General features: G+C 40.3%; 1 long non-coding RNA gene across 2 annotated transcripts in view; it reads left to right on the top strand.

Annotated features, from left to right (window-relative positions):
* Positions 1 to 13,940, top strand: part of LOC141494489 (uncharacterized) — a 33,552-nt gene extending 19,612 nt beyond the window's left edge. For both annotated transcript variants that reach the window (XR_012470465.1, XR_012470464.1), the window contains exons 3-4: positions 6,077 to 6,215; positions 13,679 to 13,940. This is a non-coding gene — a long non-coding RNA (uncharacterized LOC141494489). The remainder of the gene's footprint in view (positions 1 to 6,076; positions 6,216 to 13,678) is intronic.
* Positions 13,941 to 21,772: the final 7,832 nt, after the last annotated feature.

Genomic DNA, 21,772 nt, shown 5'->3' with positions numbered 1-21,772 from the left:
GGTCGGGGCAGAGAACATTATAGCCAAGCAATGAGAGGGAAGCATCTGGAGGGTGCAGCCTGGTAGAGTGAGGTGGGCAGATTATATTAGATACTAGCCTAGCTGGCATGTAATAGGCATTTTATGATTAATTGATTTCTATTTGAAGAGACACATATGAAAATAATCATAAATTCCTCATATCTCAAAGCTCAATTAATGCTCATACTACTCATAAAGTCCCTCTGAGTTTGATGATGGTAGGTATAGATAGGGAGGTAGAGGCAGAAAGAGAAGGGACTTTCCCAACTTCATGGAACCAGGTAGATCTGAAATCAGGAATAGATTCTAGGGAACAAGACTCATAGCCCCATATGGTGGCCCTCAAAGGACTCAGTTTCCTTTAAACACACACATATACACACGCATACACATACACACATAGACCCACCCTTATTTTGTGTTAACCACCTTTAAGATAATAAAGGTGACAGAGATATCTATAAAGATGACTAGACCTAGCATAAGGATGTGGTTGTATGTGATATCAAGAGAGAAAAGGGGAGGGTCTCTCCCTCCTTCCTTCACACTAAGCCTAAACAATGAGGCTGAACTGCTGATACCAGAGTGCATTAGGAGTCAGGTCCTAAAATACCCTAGGTTCATAATGAAACTTGAATTCAGGTAAACCTGGTCTGGTTTTGAGTTAATTACCAAAGGTTCCCACAGTCCTATCCTTCTGGGGGATTTAGGGGGTGCAATATTGGGGTGATTTCTGGGAACCCTAACTGATCTTTCAAGTTTGCCTAATGTAGGTTTGCTTTCTTCAGGAAAGATCATTTTCATTCTCATCACTCCTTTCCCATGTAGATGGGGGGGAGGAGAGGTTTGATTGGCTAATCTATGTTTTTCCTTCTTATTACAGGTAAAACTAACAGCTGTCCTCCCTCTATGCCTCAACTGCTTTCTCATCCTTAGGTCTGTAGAGTTTTCTACTCACTTCTAAAATTCAGCTTGAATATTATCACTACCAGTTGGCAATCACTTTTTCTTATATAGCCTTTTATCTACATATATGCACTATATTGCCTTTTTATTTTTTATTGTCTTATTTTATTGTCCTAATTTTTTGTCTTCATTTTTTATTTTATTGTCTTATTTTATAATTATTTGAGGAGGGACCAGGATGTTTGTTTGTCCTTCATTCCACTCGTCAGTAAACCTCTGTGACTTTCCTTCCAGATTCAAATAGAAAACCTTCTGTTTAACTTTTATTGTCTTCCATAACCTGATTCTTTCCTTCTAGACTTCCCATGCTTCAGTCCCTTCCCTATACCCTTTGAGGCAGTGGCCTCCTTGCTGTGCCTCCTACATGACATCAGGGAGGTGATTCTGTGACAAGGCCATGAATTGAATTTGAGTGAGGGGATGGACCATACTCATTTACTGGACTATAACATCTATGAAGGCAGGCAGAACTGGACTAGAGAATAGGTTAACTGAACAGATTCCTAGTACTCCGATCTTTTCCAGTCCAAAAATGTCCCATAGCTCCATATGTTCATATGGTCTTCTCCTTCAAACGCCATCAGATCCTTTAGCAACAACTAATTTGGCTTTAATATCTGGTCAGCTGATTCCCCTTAGTCCCTGAAGGAGCTGCAACCCCAGCCAACTTTATTTTAAGAAGCTGGTTGCTTTGTTTTAAAAAAAAAAAAGACACTTGTACAAATGCCCCCAAAGGAAATAGAATTGGCGATTTTGTGTGAAAAGATTAAAAAAGCAGGCTCTAGTCATGCCATTTGATAGGATCCTGCCACATAAGAGATGCAGAGACACTCTTAATGTTTTATTAGATTGGAATCATTTCTGGCATTTAAACATTTTGATGCAATTTGTTCAATTTTCGAGGTGTTTTTATATGGAAAAAATTAAATGTTTTTTGGCAGTTCTATTAAAGAGACACAGGCAGGCATCTCCTGGAAATTGAGAGAGCATAGTGGGCTTGGAAAACTGGGTAGAAGGATTTTTATTTAATCTACACAGTTTTAATTGTCTTTCAGTGTTTTTTTTTCTTTTAGGAAGTTGCAGCTGGACAATAAATGCTGAGCATATTTTGTGACTATTCCTTGATTAGGAAAGACCAAGGCCATTGTGATGCTTTTATATAATACAAAGAAGTAGATAGATGTGGAAGGGGATTGAGAGATCATTTAGCACAATGGCTTCATGTTACAGATGGGGAAATTGAGTCCCTAAGAGGTGGAATGATGGCCTAGTCCAGTATCATAATGATAGTAGCAGAGCTGATATACAAATAATAGTAAAAAATTAGCATCTATAATTGCATCTCTTTTAAGGATTTGCAAATTGCTTTATGTAGGAGTTTTGAGAGCTGAGGCTGCTTTTGCTATTGTTTGTCTCCCCAGAACTTAGCAAGGTACCTGACATTTAATGTTTAATAGCATTATGAGGTAAGTACTGTTGTTAGCCTATTTTGCAGATGAGAAAAGGCTGAGAAAAAGGTAAGACAGTTTGTAATCATGAGATAAGATTGGAACTCAGTTCTTCCTGACTCCAAATTCAAAACTCCATGCCAGTAAGCAACTGGGCTATTACTTTATCCCTGTAGTTCTGAGAGAAGGCAAGGTTGAGAGGCATGCTTCATCATTCCTTCTGGCCTTTCCTTCCTCTAAGTAACTGCTTCTAGTATATGGCTATAATTTTGAAATATTGGGAGGAAGAAGTATCCAGCCAGATTGACTGATAAGATTATAGATTTAAACGTAGAAAAGGTACTAGCAAATGACTAGTCTTCTTTTGTTTTTTCATCATTCATCTATGTTCTTTTAGGAGAAAATTGAGGCACACAAAGGTTGGGTGACCTGTTTAAGGTCAGAAAGGAATTAGCAGACTCAGAATTCAAACTCAGCCCGCCCCCCCTAGCAAATAATTCCATTGTATCACATTTTCTATCAACACTATTGTTCAGATCTCCCCCAAATATTGGAATATTGAATCCATTCTCATCTGTTGCCACCTAATACAAAACAGGACCATGAAGAAATAGAATATGGGATGAAGACTTATTGAGAAAGTATCATGAAATTACTTATTTATTTAAAAACACTCATGATTACATAAAAATAGGTTTTGATGAGTCAAGAAAGAGGGAATGGTCTGGGCATAGGTGACTTCCTAATGATGAGCTGCTCTAATGGGCTTAGGAAGAAGGTAGAGAAAGAAGTAGAGTTTGGTTTAATAGAATTGACTTCAGAAGATATGCATTGAAGTTCTAACTCTGAAACTGATTAGCTATGTGACCTTGGGCAGTTTCTGTGTGTCTCTGGGTCTCATTTTCTTCATTTTTAAGATAAATGAGTTGGACCAGAGGGTCTCTTAATTCTAGGATTAATGGATTCTAGGAAGAATGGATTCTAGGAAGAAATACTTAGCTCTATTAGTATTGGTATTCCTCATAAATCTGCAATCCCACTATGACTTAGGTTCAATGTGGAGGCTAATAGTTGCCTCACCCTCCAATGGATGCTTCAAGCATCCAAAAAAAAAAACACTAAACCAGAAACCACCCATCAAAATACTTAATTGTAACAAAATAGCAAAGTAAACAACAGGGAAAATCCAGAAATCATTCTCAGTCTCTTCTCCAGGCATGCATGGATACTAGAGGGATTGGGAGGGTAATATAGAGAAAGAGAACAATTACCTGAAAAACCCATTTTGGGGGTTGAGGAATTCTAACTAAATCTGGTGACTCCTCCTCCATGAGATAATATATTCTGACTGGAAATTCCTTGCCATTTTCCAGGGGATGCGATCGGTTGTATCCCACATCTGTTGTCATCAGGGCTGGGGGAAGTTTACCATTGCTACTCCCAACCATTGCCATTATCTCCGTTGAAGCTACACTTGTATTTTATCCTCTGTTACAGAGGCTGTCATGTATTGAAGATCTGTGTGCTCTGCCTGCTTTTCTAACCTTCTCTACTTTTTGCAGGTGCCATCTATTGTTTCTTCCAGGAAATGGTACTACTCTTCCAGAGGGAGACTGGTAGGACCACATGCCTTAGGCTAGTCAACATATAAATTGCTTTCTACCTTTTTGTCTTTGCTATCCAATAGGATTACTCAGGCAAATGTGAGATTTCTCTGACACTCCTCAGCATGAAGAAGTCCTCAATCCTTGCTCTGCATGAGAAATGAATATAGTTTCAAACAGAGGGAAAGTCATTAAAAAATGGATCACTCTCTGCTTTTTTGTAGTACCTTAAGAACTGTGGATTCTTTTGTTCTGCCTTGCTGCTGAAACTCTCTCTATGTGTGCTATCTCTTTCAATAGATCATGAACTCCTTAGCTGTCTCCTCTTTTCTGTTTGTGCCCCCCCTTCACCCAGCACATAACATGATCTTTTGCACATAGAATTTAAATTTTGATTCATTTATTTCAGTTGAATTAGGACAATAATTCCATTTAAAGAATGTTTCATTCAGAGAAGTGAAGAACTATCTGAAAAACCCATTTTTTTGTGTTGAGAAAGAGTTCTGACTCAATATGGGGGCTCCTCCTACCTGAGACAACATAGCTCTAGAAACTCTTCACTGCTTTCCAGGGATCTAACTGCTACTCAACTGCAACCCCCCCCCCAGTTGTTCTCACCTCTTCCCCTCCTCACCATACAAGGCAACACAGATCTCCTACCACACGATCAGCACTTTCTACTTAGTCTTTGAAATTGGTGATACATGCTTTTCCCTTTGCTTTTCAAATCCTATTCAGATATGTCTTAGAAACTATGATCAGCTTCTAGAAAGCATTAGAATGAGGTTGGGGGGGTGAAGAACTGGGGGAGGGTGAGATCTAGCTGCAGGTAAGTGCAAATGCATTTATCAAGCTGCCAGATATGTGCTAAGTCCTGGGAATGCAACAAAATACAAAAGACAATTTATGCTCTCAAAGGAGTCACAGTTTAGGAGACAACTTTTAAACAACATTGTAATATCTATCTATCCATCTATTGATCGATCTACTTTTCCATCAGTTTTCTGTTTATCTATCTAATCTTTCTTTCCATGTATTTATCTACCCCCCCCTCTCTCCATCTCCTATCTACCTACATCTATTCTTCTTCCTCCCTTCCTCAATTCATCCATGCATACATCCATCTATTTATCCATCTAAACCTGTCCATTCATCTGGCTATCTATCTATCTAGGACATAGTCTCTGAGGAAAGCTATTTAGATTAATGAAGACTGGGACAGTCTTCTTGCAGATGATGGGACTGTAACTGAAATCCCAGAGAACCAAAAGAGACTGGGAGACAGAAGAGAGGACAGTAGAGTTCCAAGCATGGAGAATGCTGGTAAAAATGCCACAGGGTCATGTAGGAGGCATAGCAAGGAGGCCACTGCCTCAAAGGGTATAGGGAAGAGACTGAAGCATGAGAAGTCTAGAAGGAAAGAATCAGGTTATGGAAGACAATAAAAGTTAAGCAGAAGATTTTCTATTTGAATCTGGTACCAGTGGAAAGTCACAGAGGTTTACTGACAAGTGGAATGATATGATCAGACTTGAGCTTTAGAAAGATTGATTTGATGGCTAAGTGGAGAGTGACCTTGAATAGAGAGAAGTGAGGGAGGGAGACCTACCATCAAGTTAGGAATAAGCCCCCATCTATCATTTCTTCTGACACAGCAAAGCTCTCTAACCCTTTGCATCAGTTTAAAATAATATCTCAGTGTCTCAGTGAATTAGAGGTCCAGGTGGTAGGTCCCTAGAGATAGTTGCGTAGATTTAAAATAGACTATTAGAATCAGGAAGACTTGAGTTTAAATCCTATTTCAGAGATTACTAGTTGTGTGACCCTTCACTTGACCCTGAACCTCAGTTCCCTTATCTGCCAAATCAAAATCTTAATCATACCTGCCTTATCGAGTTGTTTTGAGGTTCAAATGAGAAAACCACTTGCCTTACATAAATGCTAATTATTATTATGTGTTTGTTTTTATATCATCATCATCATCATCATCATCATCATCATCATCATTATTATTATTATGTTTTTATGTATGTGCAGCTGAGGGAAAGAAATTGAGATGGAGATGAATCCATAGTTCTCTAGTCATCTATCCGTAATGTGGAAAAGCTTCTCTTCTTGGAAGATCTGGAGGCAGAGTTAGAAGTGGAATGGAAGTCAAGGCCTTCAGCCATCACGTGTAAGGAAGGATTCCATCCTTGTTGGGTTTCTCAAGAAGATGAATGGCAGAAGAGCAGAAGTCCAATTGTTGGATTGGAAGGAACTTCTGCCCCTTACCCTTAGACTGCAGTTAGGAAACACTGGAAGAGAAGCTGGGGGTGTTTGGGGGTTCCCCCTTGTCCCTTTTAGTCTCACACCCTTAAACTTTCTAAGTCTAGAGTGTGCTTCAGGAGCTTCCCAGGGCTGCCCCCACTACACCCCCACTCCACAATGGGGCCTGTGCTAGTCTCAATTCAGATTACTCCCTACCCTCACTTCCCTCCCCTTTCCCTCACCCTCTGGCACTTCTAATGACTCATGTAGGAGGGAGGGAAAGGTAGCACCCAGGCCTGAAGAATGCCTTAATAGCACCTTTCATCGGGAGGCTCACAAACTGCTTTATAAACATGAATTAATCCTCACAACTTCCCTGTGAGGTAAGGAAAGTTAATTAACACTTTTTATACTGGGAGAGACCAGAAAGGTTAAATGATTTCCTTCAGGGTGAGAGGATTTCATGTCTGGGGCAAGGTAGGGTGGTCCTACCCAATCTGAAACCCACTGCTTCAAGGTTTTATCTCACCAAGGCTCCATTTGATCTGTCTCTGGACCCCTCTTATTTCTATTGTCTCTTGTTTTATAGAAAAAAGAGAGAAAAAAGAGGTAAGTCAAAATCAGAAAAGTCAGATTCAAATCCTGCCTTTGTCACATTTCTTGTGTGACCTTAGCAAGTCACTCAGCCTCATCTTTCTGAGCCGAACCCTCTGGGAAGGGGTAGAAGAAGGGATATCTCACACGATGTAAGAGACAGAAAAATGACTTTTAAAAATTAGGAAAAATTAGATGGTCTTTGAGATGCCTCTCAGGACTAGACTTCTGACTCTAGGTTAAAAAAAAAAGATGACTGACCTGTATCTAAGTGCTGTCACTATAGATAAGATTGGGGAGAGATTGGAGAGAGAGATTGAGAGAGATGGAGAGAGTTGAGTTGGCAGCACCTAAGAAGGGACTTGGAAAGAGAGTGAAGTACCAGTCACAGACTCCTCTCAGAGGATTTCTTTATAGAGATAGGGTGGAGTTAGCGGGTATGGAAACAGGAAAGACATGAGGGACGGTGGGCAGTGACAGATGGAATCTGAGGGAAGATGAATTGGAGAGCACACTTACCTATATCTTCGTTTGACTTCATGTGATGTGTAAAGAGGACAGATGGGAACAATGAAAACATGTGATTGTGAGAACTGGATTCATAATGAATCTGCAAGATCCAGTACACTTACCATGAAGATTGGCACCTAGTAGGGACTTAATGTGATTGAGTGATTGTGGAAGATGGGATACATGGGACTGGGTGTCCAGGAAGGGGAGAACACTAAGGTGAGGAGGAGGAGGGACACAGAAGGTCAATAAAGCAGGAAGAAAATGTCATCATCAATGTTTTGGAAAGGGATGGTAGAAAAAAGAAAAACAGAGGTAAAAGGAGAATTGGTTAGTTGAGTTGGAGCCCAAAGTAGAATCTCAACATACAAAGGTAACAATAACACTGCCTGACCCTTATAGTGGATTTTCAGCTTTACAAAGCAAGGCCCATCCAAGAGTACTTTTGGAATTGTAGATGAAGCTATGACCTGGAGTCAGGCAGGGCCTGGTTCAAGTTCACCCCTGATACTTATTAACTGGGTGACTCTGGAAGTCATTTCTCTCTCTCTCAGCCTCAGTTCTTTCATCTGTGTAATGAGGGGATTGATATATATAACCTTTAATGTTGACTTTTCACTATGCCCATTGGCATTGGGAGTATGATATCAAAACCAAACAAAGGCAAGAGATAGAAAAGCAAGTTGACCTGGGTTCAAATTCTGCCTCTCTGGTGCTTACTACCTGTGTGAACTTGGACTAATCACTTTACTTCCTCAAGGTTTAGTTTCTTCATCTATAAAACTGGGTTTTTTGTTGATGACAGCTTTCCCTTTCCTTTCTTCAGCTTCATTGCTTAGATTAGTTCTACCTCAAATTGTGTAAGGTAACTCTGTCATTATTCAATTGGATCCATCTCCTCAGGATGCCATTTGGGGTTTTCTTGGTAAACGTCCTGGAGTGTTTACACATTTTCTTCTTCAGCCCGTTATACAGGTGATGAAACTGAGACAAACAGGGTCAAATGATATGTTCGGGGTCAGGCTGGATTTGAACTCATGAAGATGAGTTTTCCTGACTCTCAGCCCATTTACTGCATCACCTGAATTAAGAGTGGTAGTGGATTAATTTGCCCCTATAGTCTCTTCAAGTTATAAATCTGAGATGTGATGATGAAATATCAAAAGGACCCTAAATTTCACTGAATGAGGAATGCATTTTTGCATGACATAAAATAGTCAATGAAATATAAGCTGTGTTTCTCTGACTTCTTTTTTCACGGCTTCATAGTCAGAGATTGGGCACAGGTGGAGACTTCCTGGGCCATTCATTATTCATTCAGGACAGGTAGAAATGTTTTGTGGATATTTTTTCACTCTTCTTCATAGTTTTGATATTTCTTTTTCTTTTTTTGCAATCTAGAACATCTTTCACTTCTACTTTTTTTGCAAGAGGAAAACTAAGCAATAACAACAAGCTTCTGAGGGCGTATGGCATACGTCTTTTATTCCTCCTAGATACTTCATTGTAGTACTGAGCATTGGATAGGGAGTTGAGGCATGTGGAAAACTCACCCAGTCCTGGGAAGAGTGGAGGTAGGAGTCCAGGAATGGAAGAAGAGTTGTGTCTCTTTGGCAGGTCGAGTTGAGCTAGTAAAACACAATTCCAATGACCCATCTGTCATCAGCGCTCCTCAGATACTGACATTTCTCATCTGAGCATGCCCTCCAGGGGCTGAGTGTAGAGCATCAGATTTGTTGGCCCATTTTCCCAAATCATTGACATCCAGGGATGTCTCTTCCCTTCTGCCTCAGATGTTGGACTCCCTCCCCTCTCCAGCTGGCCCTGGACAATCTTCTGAAGCTGGCAACAGGGGTGGGAGGGTGGAGTGGAAACACTGGTCTGATTCCCAAGGATTTAGCTGCTTTATTTATTCAAGCATTAGTTGGAATGATTCAGTTAAATCCTTGTGACTTATTCTTCTGTAAGTTTACCTCTGAGAATAGCTTTCCCTTTCCTTTTCTCAGCTTCATTGCTTAGATTATTTCTACCTTGAATTGTGTAAGGTAACTCTGTCCAGGCCCTCATTATCTGAGATCAATCTGGATAATTTGGATTCTGACTCTTCCTTGATATAATGACTCCCATAGAACCTCCTCCAAGCAGAATCAAGTTGGGTTTTTTTTTTCTTCCTTCTGGGAACTGCATATAATTGAATCAGAGGCATCTCTACCCCACCTGGTCCCCCCTTCCTCTAGCTCTGCTCTGTGCCCTTTAGCTATATTCAACTCTAAAAATCTAAGTAGAGCTAGGGGTTATCTTCCTTTTACTCCCCAGTCCAATTGGAAGACACAGCCTATCTGGAATCCGAGAACCAATGGCCCAGGCCCCATATCACACTTACTGACACAATCCGGACCGATAAACGCTTTGTAAGGCACTATGGTTGAAAGTTTTCCTTTTCCAGCTGTAGTGAAAATTAATTACATTTAGGGTTCTTCCTTCCCATTTGTCTTCATGTCTAGAAATGTGATAGAAATTTTTGATCTCCCTTTTGTGACTTCGTGTCGGCAGCAGTTGCCGCTAATTAAAGACGTCGGGCTCATTGTAGACAGACAAACAAAATTAGATTGTGAGCCCAGTGAGCAAGGACTGTCTTCCTCTGCATGGTGGCTCCCCCCCCCTTCTTTTCTTTCAGCATTGAGGACACAGTTGGCACCCAAATAAGTGATAAATAATAATGATAAGTAGTCACAGTTTGTGTTTTCCAGAATATCGCCTTCCTTTTTTTCCCCCTTCTTTTCTAATTCTGTAAAACAGTTCACTGAAATTGTGGAGAGTCTGGTGTCATTGCAATAGACAATATAGATTGGTCCTCAATGAAATGTTAGCTCTAACCAGCTTGCTGTAATTTTCCATTGTGGAATCTGAAAGAGCATGGTGGCTTCCTGCCACGTTGATGATGATGATAATAACAATAATTCTGAATCTTTGGGATGATGCAGCCAACTCTTGATTATTTAGGGACTAATTATCTAGTTTGTGGGTTATCCAAAGCCTTTGGTTTGCCTCTGTTCCTCCTTGCTCTGGCTGCCCACCTTTTGACCATCTGACCAGTCTATCCAAGATTTTCCAGAACTTAAAGGATGGGGTATTCCTATGATAATTTAAGATCCTTGAAGACAGTGGGTTAGTTCTCATTTTGTCTTTTATAGCTCTGGTACCTAGTCCACTGTCTTGTACATGGTAAGCACTTAATACTTTTTTATTGATTCATTCATTTAATAAATGATTGCTAGATTGCAGGAAGTGAAATCCAGTCAATTAGCCTCCTTATTAGTGACTTTGATGAGAATTTTCATGAAATATAACTTAGAGATATATCATAATATGATATAGAATCTCCATAATATGATATAGAGATCATTTGAGTATTTTGGGTTGCTTCTCTCTCTATTTCAATGGAATTTTGAGAATCATTTGCCTTTGCTTTAGAAATGTCTTTAAGCTGTGTCTCTTCTCCCCTAATCTTCATCATTATTATCTGGAATTCAAATCTTTATTTCTTTCTTTAAAATAGAGGTCAATTGGGGGGCAGCTAGGTGGTGCAGTGGATAGAGCACTGGCCCTGGAGTCAGGAATACCTGAGTTCAAATCCAGCCTCAGACACTTAATAATTACCTAGCTGTGTGACTTTGGGCAAGCCCCTTAACCCCATTGCCTTGCAAAAACCTAAAAAAAAAAAATGGGTCAATTAGGGAATAAAACAGGAATTGTGGCTTTCCCAGAACTAGGTATGGTTTTAATCTAGAAGTAAGGCTACTTAGGTTCTTTCCAGTGGCATTGATTTACTGTTTGACCTTACACATATAATCTGTCAGGGCTATGATTCCTTCATCTGTAAAATAAAGGAGGTAGTCTCTAAACTCAATGCATGAAAGATGTGTGGGCAATGAGACTTGTTCAGTGACTCACAGAATTATAGAACTGAAGATGTGGAAAGAGAAGAAAGTATTTGTCTGGCTTGTGAATAAATATAAAACGATGCTATTCAAATCCCACAGTCTCATTTTATACGTGAGGAAAACTCAGAGAATTAAATGTCTGATTTAAGGCTGATATTTATGATCCTAATAATATAGAATGATTTTGTAGTAAAATGATGAGACTAGAACTCAGGTCTCTTGATTTTTGAGCAAAAGATCTCTTATTAAGTATATAAAGTCTTTGAAGGCAAGACTCTCAAGGCAAATGTCTCAGTTTCACATTTGTTTCTCCAATTCTTAGAATGGTACCTGGATTGTGATAAATAGTTAATAAATGTTCATTTATTCATCATTCTCCACATTTTCTATCATAGTATCATGTTACATCACTGACAAAAATAAATTTAAAAAAAGCTCAATTCTGTTCCATAGTTATTTGTGATTACTTTCATAACATTTGGTTAGTTAGGAATGACAGTGGGACCTTTGGAAGTGACTGCTGCCTAATTCTTTGCCTGATCTTTTTATTGAGGGAGATGGAGGTAAGATGCATATTTTTCTTTTGGACTCTAAGTTGCTTTTGCTCTATATTTCCTTCTCTTCTATTCTGTTCTGCATATCTTTGGGAGAAACTGCTTCCTCAACAGAAAAATTCTCTCCAGACAAGTGCAACAAAACTCAGCTAAAGCCAGAACTGAGCTGTTTTGTCTTTTCTCCAAACACTGCCTCCCTGCCTCTGTGCCCAGATGGCCGGGCCGGGGAAGAGGGGGGGTGGGGTTGGATTGGACCACTGTTTATTTGTGGCATTGATTTGAAGACCTAGAAAGGGTTGAGGTGAGATGCAACCACTAAGCAGGATGGGCAGTGGAATTTCATTCCTGGAAAAAAAAGAGAGAAAGCAAGAAAGAGAGAAAGGATGAGAAGGCTTGGCGTGTGCAGCAGAGTGGAGGGTCCGGGATGTTAATCACTGCTTCTTTTATCAGACAGCTTTATTAAGATCAATGTTTTTTGTTGCCAAATTAGAGTGGACCTAAAGAGAACTTCCCAGCAGTTATTAACACAAGGCCACATTTGCTGGAAGGATCGGGCACCTCCACGTGCTCTGCCATAGCTGGAAGTTACACAATATCTATATCATTTTTCACAGCTTTGTCATTAGCTGGTAATGATTTGATTATTTTGCAGATGAATCACAGTATAAATCTCTTTCACAAACACTACCTCCAAGTATTAATCAAAACCATTAAGGCAAAGCAGTCAGTGCAAATTAAAAAATTTGCATGTCTAAATTAAAAATTACAGTAATACATCATAAATAAATCTTTTAAAGTCTCCATGGTCTCTCTGTGCATCCTTTTTTGGGGTCTGCATTCTATAATGAACCCATGAATAGTGAGGTTTTGATATTTTTTCTTATACTTACAATACCTAGAAGGATGGAAACTCATTTTAAAAGTAGAATTCAGATCTTTCTAGAGAATCCAATCCTGGATTCTCTATGTGATTCTTCTCCCCTCCCTTTCCCCTCCTCCCCTCTCCTCTCACTCCCCTTTCCTTCTCCCCTTCCCTTCCCTTCCCTTCCCTTCCCTTCCCTTCCCTTCTCTTCTCTTCTTTCTCTTCTCTTCTTCCTCTTCTTCTTCTTTCTCCTTTCCTCTTTTTTCATTATATTTCTCTTTTGTCCCTCTTCCTTTTCTTCTTTCTTTAATACTATTTTTCTTTTTCCTTCTTTTTCCTCTTTCTTTAATTCATTCTCTGTCTCTCTGTATCTCTGTGTCTCTCTCTGTCTTTGTTTCTGTCTCTGTCTTTGTCTCTGTCTCTGTCTCTCTCTGTCTCTCTCTCTGTCTCTCTCTGTCTCTCTCTCTGTCTCTCTCTCTGTCTCTCTCTCTCTCTCTCTCTCTCTCTCTCTCTCTCTCTCTCTCTCTTCCCCCCCCCCTTCTACCCTCCTTTTGACAAGGATGAGACTGAGCCCTGATCACAGATCATTTGCAGCATCCTCCCAAAAGTAAATATTTGTGAAAAGATGATACATTTTTTCCAAATAACTCTGAACGGTAAAGAAAAATGACTGAGTAATATTTCAGGTAATATTTCATTGGAGAACTATTACCATATTACTTGCAATATGGGAGAAAATTAGAGGGCTTTGAATGATGAATGCCACCTTTGGCATTTAAAAAACTATTATTATTCCCTAGAAACACTAAAGCAAATTAAAACAGGAAAATGAAACTTTTGAATGCCCTGGATTTTAAGAGATGTGTTCCCCCCACCCCTTTTCATTTGTCAAAAACATTTTTTTTCAAAATTGCTTTCATTCCAGGGGAAACCAGCAAGAAATCATTCTGAAGGTAGAAAATCCATCTCTCCCAGTGCTTTGCCAAAGAGGGAAAGGAGTCAGCTTGCCTCACGTGAGAGTTATCCCAGAGAACCAAATGTACCCAAACATCAGAGATGAGCATCCAGAGGCAGTTATACTAAGCTTGCTACCATGGGCTGGAAAAATGACAGTAGCAATTATAAAGCAGTTTCCTTATTCACAGGCATTAACCTAATTAACCTATTTGTAACCCATTAACCTAATTAAAGATCATAGCTTCTATCTGAGGAGAGTTGCGTGACTTTTCCCCTTTTATTAGGGCTGGGGGTATAGGGGAGGAGGAAAGAAAGGGAGATTGGGACTAAATTCTAGAGATTTGATGGCACAATAATACCATCCCCAGTATCTTAATTCTGGTACCATCTAGAACTAGCAAGGTATGGCAATACTTGGAGAGGTAGATTCATTTAGGTTATCCTTTGTTAGGAATTTTTTGTTAGTCAAAAAGCAAGTGTCTACCAAGTGATTATGGGGTATACTTTAGACCCTGGAGAAACCTTGACAAAAATAAAATAAATCCCTGCCCTCACAAAGCTTGCATTTTGTCAGAGGAAATAACATGTCCATGTGTAACTACATATGAAAAGCATATATATTTTTCTCATGCTTCTCCATTGTTGACTCACCCATACCATTGGCCAGATATTCTTCTTCATGAATCACAGTCATCATATCACTCCTCTGCTCATAAGTCTTCAGTGCCTCCCTATTTCTTTCTAAGTATTCTAGTCATGGCCGTGCATCCGGAATACCTGGTTGATGGGGGTTCTAGTGTCTTCCAGTGTCATTCCTTTAGGAATGAGTTTTTAGATTCTCAAAGATTTATGTTGTGAATCTTCCCAGAGCTAGTGGACGGACTTTTTACAACAACTACTGGTCTTCTTTGGGGTCTTTCACAGTCTTGATCCAAATGTCTCTGTTGGCCCTAATATGGAATTTGATCAGTATCTGAACTCATCTCCAAATTTGGATCCATACCAACTCTAGCACCTGACACCTTGCCTGGCATTGATTGACTATGCAGTTGAGAGTTTCCTGGGGTTTTAGAATTTCAGTGACTTACCCAGTTTCAGACAGCCAGCCTGTGGAAGAGTTGGTACTTGAACCTAGTCTTTCTGTGTCTCTCTCTCTTTTTAAAGTTTGTTGTTGTTGCGAGGCAATGGGGTCAAGTGACTTACCCAAGGTCACGCAGCTAGGTAATTAGTAAGTATCTGAGGTCAAATTTGAACTCAGAACCTCCTGACTCCAAGGCCAGTGCTCCATTCACTGTGCCACCTAGCTGCCCCTGTCTTTCTGTCTCTTGAGACAATATGGCCTACTGCCTTTTGCTGCCTTCACTGACTCTACAAGTTTTATCTCATACTATTCTCCCTTATTTATTTTACATCCATGTCAAACTGGAATGCTCTGTTCTTTGTCCTCCTCCCATCCTTGACTCCATCTATACATTGGTTTATACTATCTATTCTTGAAATTAATTCCATCCTCAATTCCATCTGTTGAAATTCCTGCTTTCCTTCAAGGCACTAATCTGATGCCAAGTCACCCATCAGGAAGTCTTCCCTGGCCCCTCCCTGCAGCTGAAAGTACTCTATCCTCTGTTGCCTGGATATCGCCTGAACTTCTCATTTGCCATCATCACATCCCCTTGGGTAGAGTTCCTCTCCCTTTCCCCATCTTACCAGCCCAGCCCAAAAGAGAAAGCCAACATGGGCGGTGTCTGAGCTGGTTTCAGGAGCGCAGTGACCTGGGGGGATGGGATAACTGACAATCTGAAGCCAAGAAATCCCTGTACAAATTATGCAAGAAGCCCGGGCACCCCTAAATTTAGCTCAGTAGCCAGGAGAACAGATTGGAGTGAAGGGTCAGCAAAGGGCATTTCTCTTCTGATAAAATGGCATCAATGACGACCCTTTAGTGGAACACCCCTAATTGCCCAGAATCACACAGGTCCTAAGAGGCAGAGCTGGCATTTGAAACCAAGTTGTCTGCCTCCAAACCCTGTTCCGCTTCCTAGTTCATCAGGTACAGGATATCTGTAGAAGAAGGAGAATCAGCGGACAGCGTCACGGCCAAGCACAAGATCTCAGAGCCCACCAGTTTCCTCTGACTACTGCAGTCAAGGACTGGCTTTGCATTTAGAAGACCTAGATTTAAATTTCAGCACTGCAGGGTCATACCTGTGTAACCTTAGGTAATTCACTTTTCCTTACTAGGTCTCAGTTGGTTTTCTGTAAAATTAGTGGATTAGACTAGATGTCCTCTGAAGCCCCTTCCAGTTCTGAATGGTCGGTGGTCCTATGAGCTTATAATATTAGAATAATTCTATTTGTTCTGGTTTCTTTGTCCTCTGGGGTAACCTCAAAACCCATGCAGGCGGAAATTCCTTGAAGCATTTCTCAGTTGTATTCTTCTTCTTCCTCTCTCCCTAGCATTAGATTATTGAGAGTAAAGTCTGGTTCTAACATTGGTACAGTTAGGTGCACAATGGATAGAGTTCTCTATCAGGAGACAGAAAAATTCATCTTCCTAAGTTCAAATCTGGTCTCAGACTTACTGGTCTGTGTGACCCTGTTTGCCTCAGTTTCCTTGTAGGTAAAAACGAGAAGGCTTTGCCAAGAAAATTTTCAAATGGAGCCATGAAGAGTAGGACGTGAGTGAAATGATTGAGCAGCAAAATCAGTCTCTATATCCCAGTACATTGCTAGTCCTTTGAAAATAGTGTGCGCTTGGCACCTTTGCTGAATCAGTGCCAGTTAGAGCCAACTCAGTGGCCTAGCAGGTCGATTGTTGACTATATGTAACCAGACCTGAGTTTGAATTCTGCCACAGACACTGTATAATGTACAAATCATTGAACCCTATCTGTGCCTCAGTTATCCCCTCTGTAAAATGAGGATGAACTCAATGACCTCTTGGATTCCTTCCACTCTAAATTTATGATCCTCTAATCAGTTAAATTTTCACTTGTCCCATTTCCCTGGTTAGCTTGGCAATTCCTTGGGGGACATAGGTTCACTTATTTTATTTCTTTGTATTTCTCTCATTGCTGCTAATGAAGTAACCACTCAGGAAATAGCCAGGCCTTGAGTGCTAATATAATAGACTGGCTCTCTCTGATTCATATTTTGCTATTGTGTCTATTAACATTTATTTCTTAATATTAATAGTTTTATATAGCACAGCACATTAAGTCTTAGGGGATCTTTGTTTGATTTGTAGTGTGGCTACTTTCTACCTTTGAGCAAGTCATGGCCCCTGGCTGGAATCTCATTTATAAAGTAAGGGAACTGGACTAGCTGGTATTTCTGATCTCTTCCAACTAGAAATCCTTGATCCTATGGTTTCTGCTTTATCTTCCTTATTAGACTTAGGTTGCTTGAGAAGGCCTAACTCTATCTTCTTGTTATCTCTCTCTTTTCCCCAGATCCGAGAATTAACAATTATAATTGCTTTTATAAATTAGCTAGTATTTATTTAGCTTTTGGGGTTTTGCAAAGAGTTTTAAATAAGTTGTCTCATTTGATAGTAATAATAATAATAACTAATATTTATACAGTATTCTGTTTTACAACGTACTTTGCAAACTCTGAAGTGCCATAGAAATGTCCTCACAACAACCATGTGAGGCAGGCACTATTTTATGCCCATTTTAGGGATGAAAAAACTGAGTCTGAGAAATTAAGTGATTGGCCTCTGCTTACACACAGTCTTTATTATGTTACAGACACAGGGGTACGCTGTGAGTCGTTCAGAAGGAAGGCACCTAGAGTAAGGAGGACTAGGAAAGGCTTCTTACAGAAAGTTGGATTTTAGTTGAGATCTGAAGTAAGTCAGGAAATAGAACTAAGTAGAGAGTTTCATATTTGAGCGACAGACAGTGAAAATGCTCTGAGTCGGGGAACCTAATGTTTCATTTGAGGTAGGACTGGAACTCAGGTCTTCCTCTCTCTAAGTCCACTGCTCTCTCTACTCTGGTAACCAACTGCTTCACATAGCAGGAATTAAAAACGTAACACCATACTCTGATCAGTTAACCAAAAAACTTTTATTAAGTGAGTACTATGAGATCTGAATTATGTTAAATACTGGGGATTCATAAAACCAAAAAACCACAACTCTGGAAATCCTCCACATTATATTCATTCTCCTTACAACAACATCTCATTTTTCCTTCCTAGGTAAGAAAAGGAAGGATGAATAAGGATATAAATCTTTTTAGAGACTGTTTTTTGTTGACTTTAGAGTTCCCCAAATCTTTCCATAAGTTGTTATCATAGGAAAGCCAAAGACCTTTTATTGATTAAAGAGATTACTTATAAAAAAGACAGAGGAGGATTTTTTTTAACCAAAAAAAATATTTCTGTTGGAGGAAAGGTAGGGGAGGTAGAGGGGGGGAGACTTGAAAGAAAACAATTCCTAGGGTAGTGGAGTAGAGGAATGTTGCTGAGTCTCCATATGACTATCCACATGCAGGAGGGTGCTGGGGTTGAGGGTGCCAGTTAGGAAGGGTCAAAATGGTCAAGTTGACCGGCTTGGCGCTGGTGCCTAATCATGGCTTTGGGAAGGAGACTTTTTTTCCTGAAATGCTTCAGAAGTTGGGCTCTCGTTGCTGGTGGAGGCAAGTTGCTGCTATTTCTTGTCTCCCCTTCCTGGGGCCCCAGGCATTCCCTGCTTCCAGCCAGTGTGTGAGAACTGGATCCACACACTCAGAGCTAGGGTACCTGACGGGCAGGGACTTTGATTCACTTCCTCTGTATACTCTTAAACAAACAGGAATTAAGAAGTTTGAACAGAGGCAGTAGTTATTCAGTTTATAATCTCCCTCCTCGATATAGCTTCCAAGTGATTTAATTTTTTTTTATTTTGCATTTCTTTAGAGAGAAAAAAACACAATGTTTTGCCTTCTCTATTTCATTCTCTTTCATTGTTTCTTCTTTTCTTTTTTCTTTTTCTTTGTTCCTTTCTCCCTCCCTCCCTGCCTTCTTCTCTTTCTCTTTTTCTCTCTCTTCTTCCTTCCTTCTTTCTTTCTTTTCATCCTTCCTTCTTTCCTTCCTTCTCTCTTTTCTTTCTTTTTTCTTCCTCCCTTCATTCTCTCTTTATTTTTTCTTTTCCTTCTTTCCTCCCTCCCTCCCTCCTTTCCTTCCTTCCTTCCTTCCTTCCTTCCTTCCTTCCTTCCTTCCTTCCTTCCTTCCTCCCTCCCTCCCTCCCTCCCTCCTTCCCTTCCTTCCTTCCTTCCTTCCTTCCTTCCTTCCTTCCTTCCTTCCTTCCTTCCTTCTTCCATCCTTCCTTCCTTCCTTTTTTTCCCCCTTTCTTCCATCTTGATTCTCCATTCATTCAAACACCTAAAATATTAGGAACTGGAATGAACACAAAGAAAAGGATGATTTGCAAAGAAAAAAAAAAGGAAGAAGGGATTCATTTCTTGGAGTTATTCTGGCTATTCTTCTTTTATTTATTTATTTATTTATTTTTTACAAAGTAGCATTTAGTTCAAAGATATAACAAAACTAAACATTCATATGTAACACTGACCATTCTGGCTCCTGCGACTTAAAGACCAGGTGTGTGCTCCATTTCACTCTTCCCCCAGAGTTCTCCGTGACCATTAAGGGAGATTTGGAGGTGTCTCGGCTCTCTGCCATTGGCTCCAGCCCCTCCTGAGGGTGTCCCCTAAGTGAATATGGACTTTCTTATACTTCAGTTCCGTTTAATCACAAACAGTTGAATTAATTTTGGCAAAGAAATATTTACTTTGAAAGGTATAACAAGTATGCAAGTAGTTCACCTCATTTCCTACAGTACAGTCCCCAAATTCAAGTCTAAAAGCCCCTTCTAGCTCAAATCCCCCGCACCCTGGTTTCTCCAGCCTTCCTTGTTGGCCTAGATGACTGCAAACCAGCCCTCCCCCTTCCCCCCAGAATCTTGGCTCCAAGGTCACAATGACTGGAGCTCCAGGCCAGGGGAACCCACCCACAAGCACATGAAATCGAGAAACACAAAAAGTTTGAATAAAAACAAACACTGCCCCCCCCCCCCCCCCAGACCTGTTTCTTGGAGTCATAATGTCCTTTTTCCCCTTCAGTTCTTGGTTCCAATCCTATGGATAAACTGTGATCTTTACCCTTTGGACTTCAGTGGAAATGCCCAGGTCCAGCTAAAGATTCAGGTTGTTCCAGACACCTCCCAAGGGTGACTTCAGGACACCCCCAGGTTTGTCAGATATGTTCTGGCAGGGCAAACCTCCACATACAAATATTTTCTCCAATACCTTGGCATTGGAGAAGAATAACCCCTCCCTGACAACGGCTAGGAGTATGATATTAGGTTCACAGTTTATAGCAGTTCCTATCTATCTTTAGCTCCATCCAGTCCGGGTCTAAAGAACCTCTGGCACTTTACTAACGCAGCTTCCCTGTTAGATCGGCAGCAAGACTGGGCCAAGATTCATAGCTCCAAGGTCACCAGGGTTTGAGCTCTGAATGTGGAGCCTCTCACCTCTACTAGGGGTTGCGGTGGCTAGCGGACCAGCCTTTGACTTTCACTAGCAGTGTGACCTTGGGCAAGTCACTTAACACTACCTCTCATCCAGGGCTATCTCCGGTTGTCCTCGTCCTTATCTGACCATTAGACCCATATTGTACCAGAGGAGAAAGTGAGGCTGGTGACTTCCTCACTCAAATCCAGTTCATGGGCTTATCATAGTATCACCTTCCTGATTTCAGGGTCGTCTTTGAGAATGAAGGACAAACAGCATCAGTACTGAAAAGGACAGTAAAATCAGACAAAACTGCCCAGCTTATTTCTCAGGGGTAGATGACCCAAGGGGAAAGGGAAGGGAATTTTTCCTCCCACAGCCTCATCCACTGGACCAAATGTTAATCACAAATGAGACCTTTACTTCTGGAAGCAATTGTAAATATTCCTTGGTAACTTTTTTAAAACTATAAACTGTGCTAAGTTAGTAGATACAGTTTACTCCCTAGTAATTCTGTATATCAGTGAAATCTCAGATCCAACCCTCCCCCAAAAAACAAGAAACAAAAAAAAATAAGCAAAAAACAAAACCCCAAATGATCACAGACTCAAAAAAGTTTCATGTAACATACAGCTTTAGAATGGCAGGATCTGAGTTCAAATTCTAATTCTTCCATTTACTAACTGTCTTATGTTGAGTCTCAGTTTCTGCCAGTGTTAAATGAGGAATTTGGACTAAATGGTCAGTCACTAAGACCCCTTCTAGAGATAATACCATAGATACCATTCTAGAGAACTTAATTCTAGTTTGGATTTCATTCTATAGTTTGTCTTTCCAAATTACCCTTTATCCTCTCGGTCCATATTTATTACATTCTGGAAAAACTAGATTATTTCACCTATAGTCAAACAAATTTAAAAACAAAATAAAACAACATTTCCATTTGATTCTGCCAGATAGTGCTGGGAAATGGGAGAGTAGGGACCCAGATTGTGGTCACCTATTAGAGCACCCATTAATAAGCAATCTTTAAACTGTGAGACATTTTTTCAAGTCTGTGATGATTTTTTTGTTTGCTTTTGGACTCGGGATGTCATACTTATAGGGAATTCCCAGGGAGTGAACTGTCTACCAACTTACTGCAACTTCTAATATTAAAAAAATTGCTTGAGGTTAAACAGGTTAAGCAATTTGCCCAGGGTTCTTCTCCCTTGAGTTCTTCTGCCAAGAGTTGACGCCAGGAAGAATTCAACCCAGTTATTTTTCCTTCTGAATTTGGCATTTTTCCTCACCAGTGACAGAATGGGTAAGACTATTGACTCTGGAGTCTAAGAGCGTGAGTCTAATTCCAATATTCTATTTACAACTCACAGGACATTGGCAAATCACTTAACTACTCTGGACCTCAGTTCTGAAAAGCCTGACTGGTATGACTGTTCAGGATGATCATAAAGACATGTGCACGCGAGACTAAATCTTTCTTCTTTGTCTAATGGGAAGTAGCTGTGTTCTGTCCCTAAGGCCATTTCCATGTTCTAGGTCTTGTGGGTGAGCACTAG

This window comes from Macrotis lagotis, chromosome 7 (assembly GCF_037893015.1).
Source record: "Macrotis lagotis isolate mMagLag1 chromosome 7, bilby.v1.9.chrom.fasta, whole genome shotgun sequence".
NCBI lineage: Eukaryota > Metazoa > Chordata > Mammalia > Peramelemorphia > Peramelidae > Macrotis > Macrotis lagotis.
The sequence above is the reverse complement of the archived record's forward strand: the minus strand, read 5'-3'. Positions and strand labels throughout refer to the sequence as shown.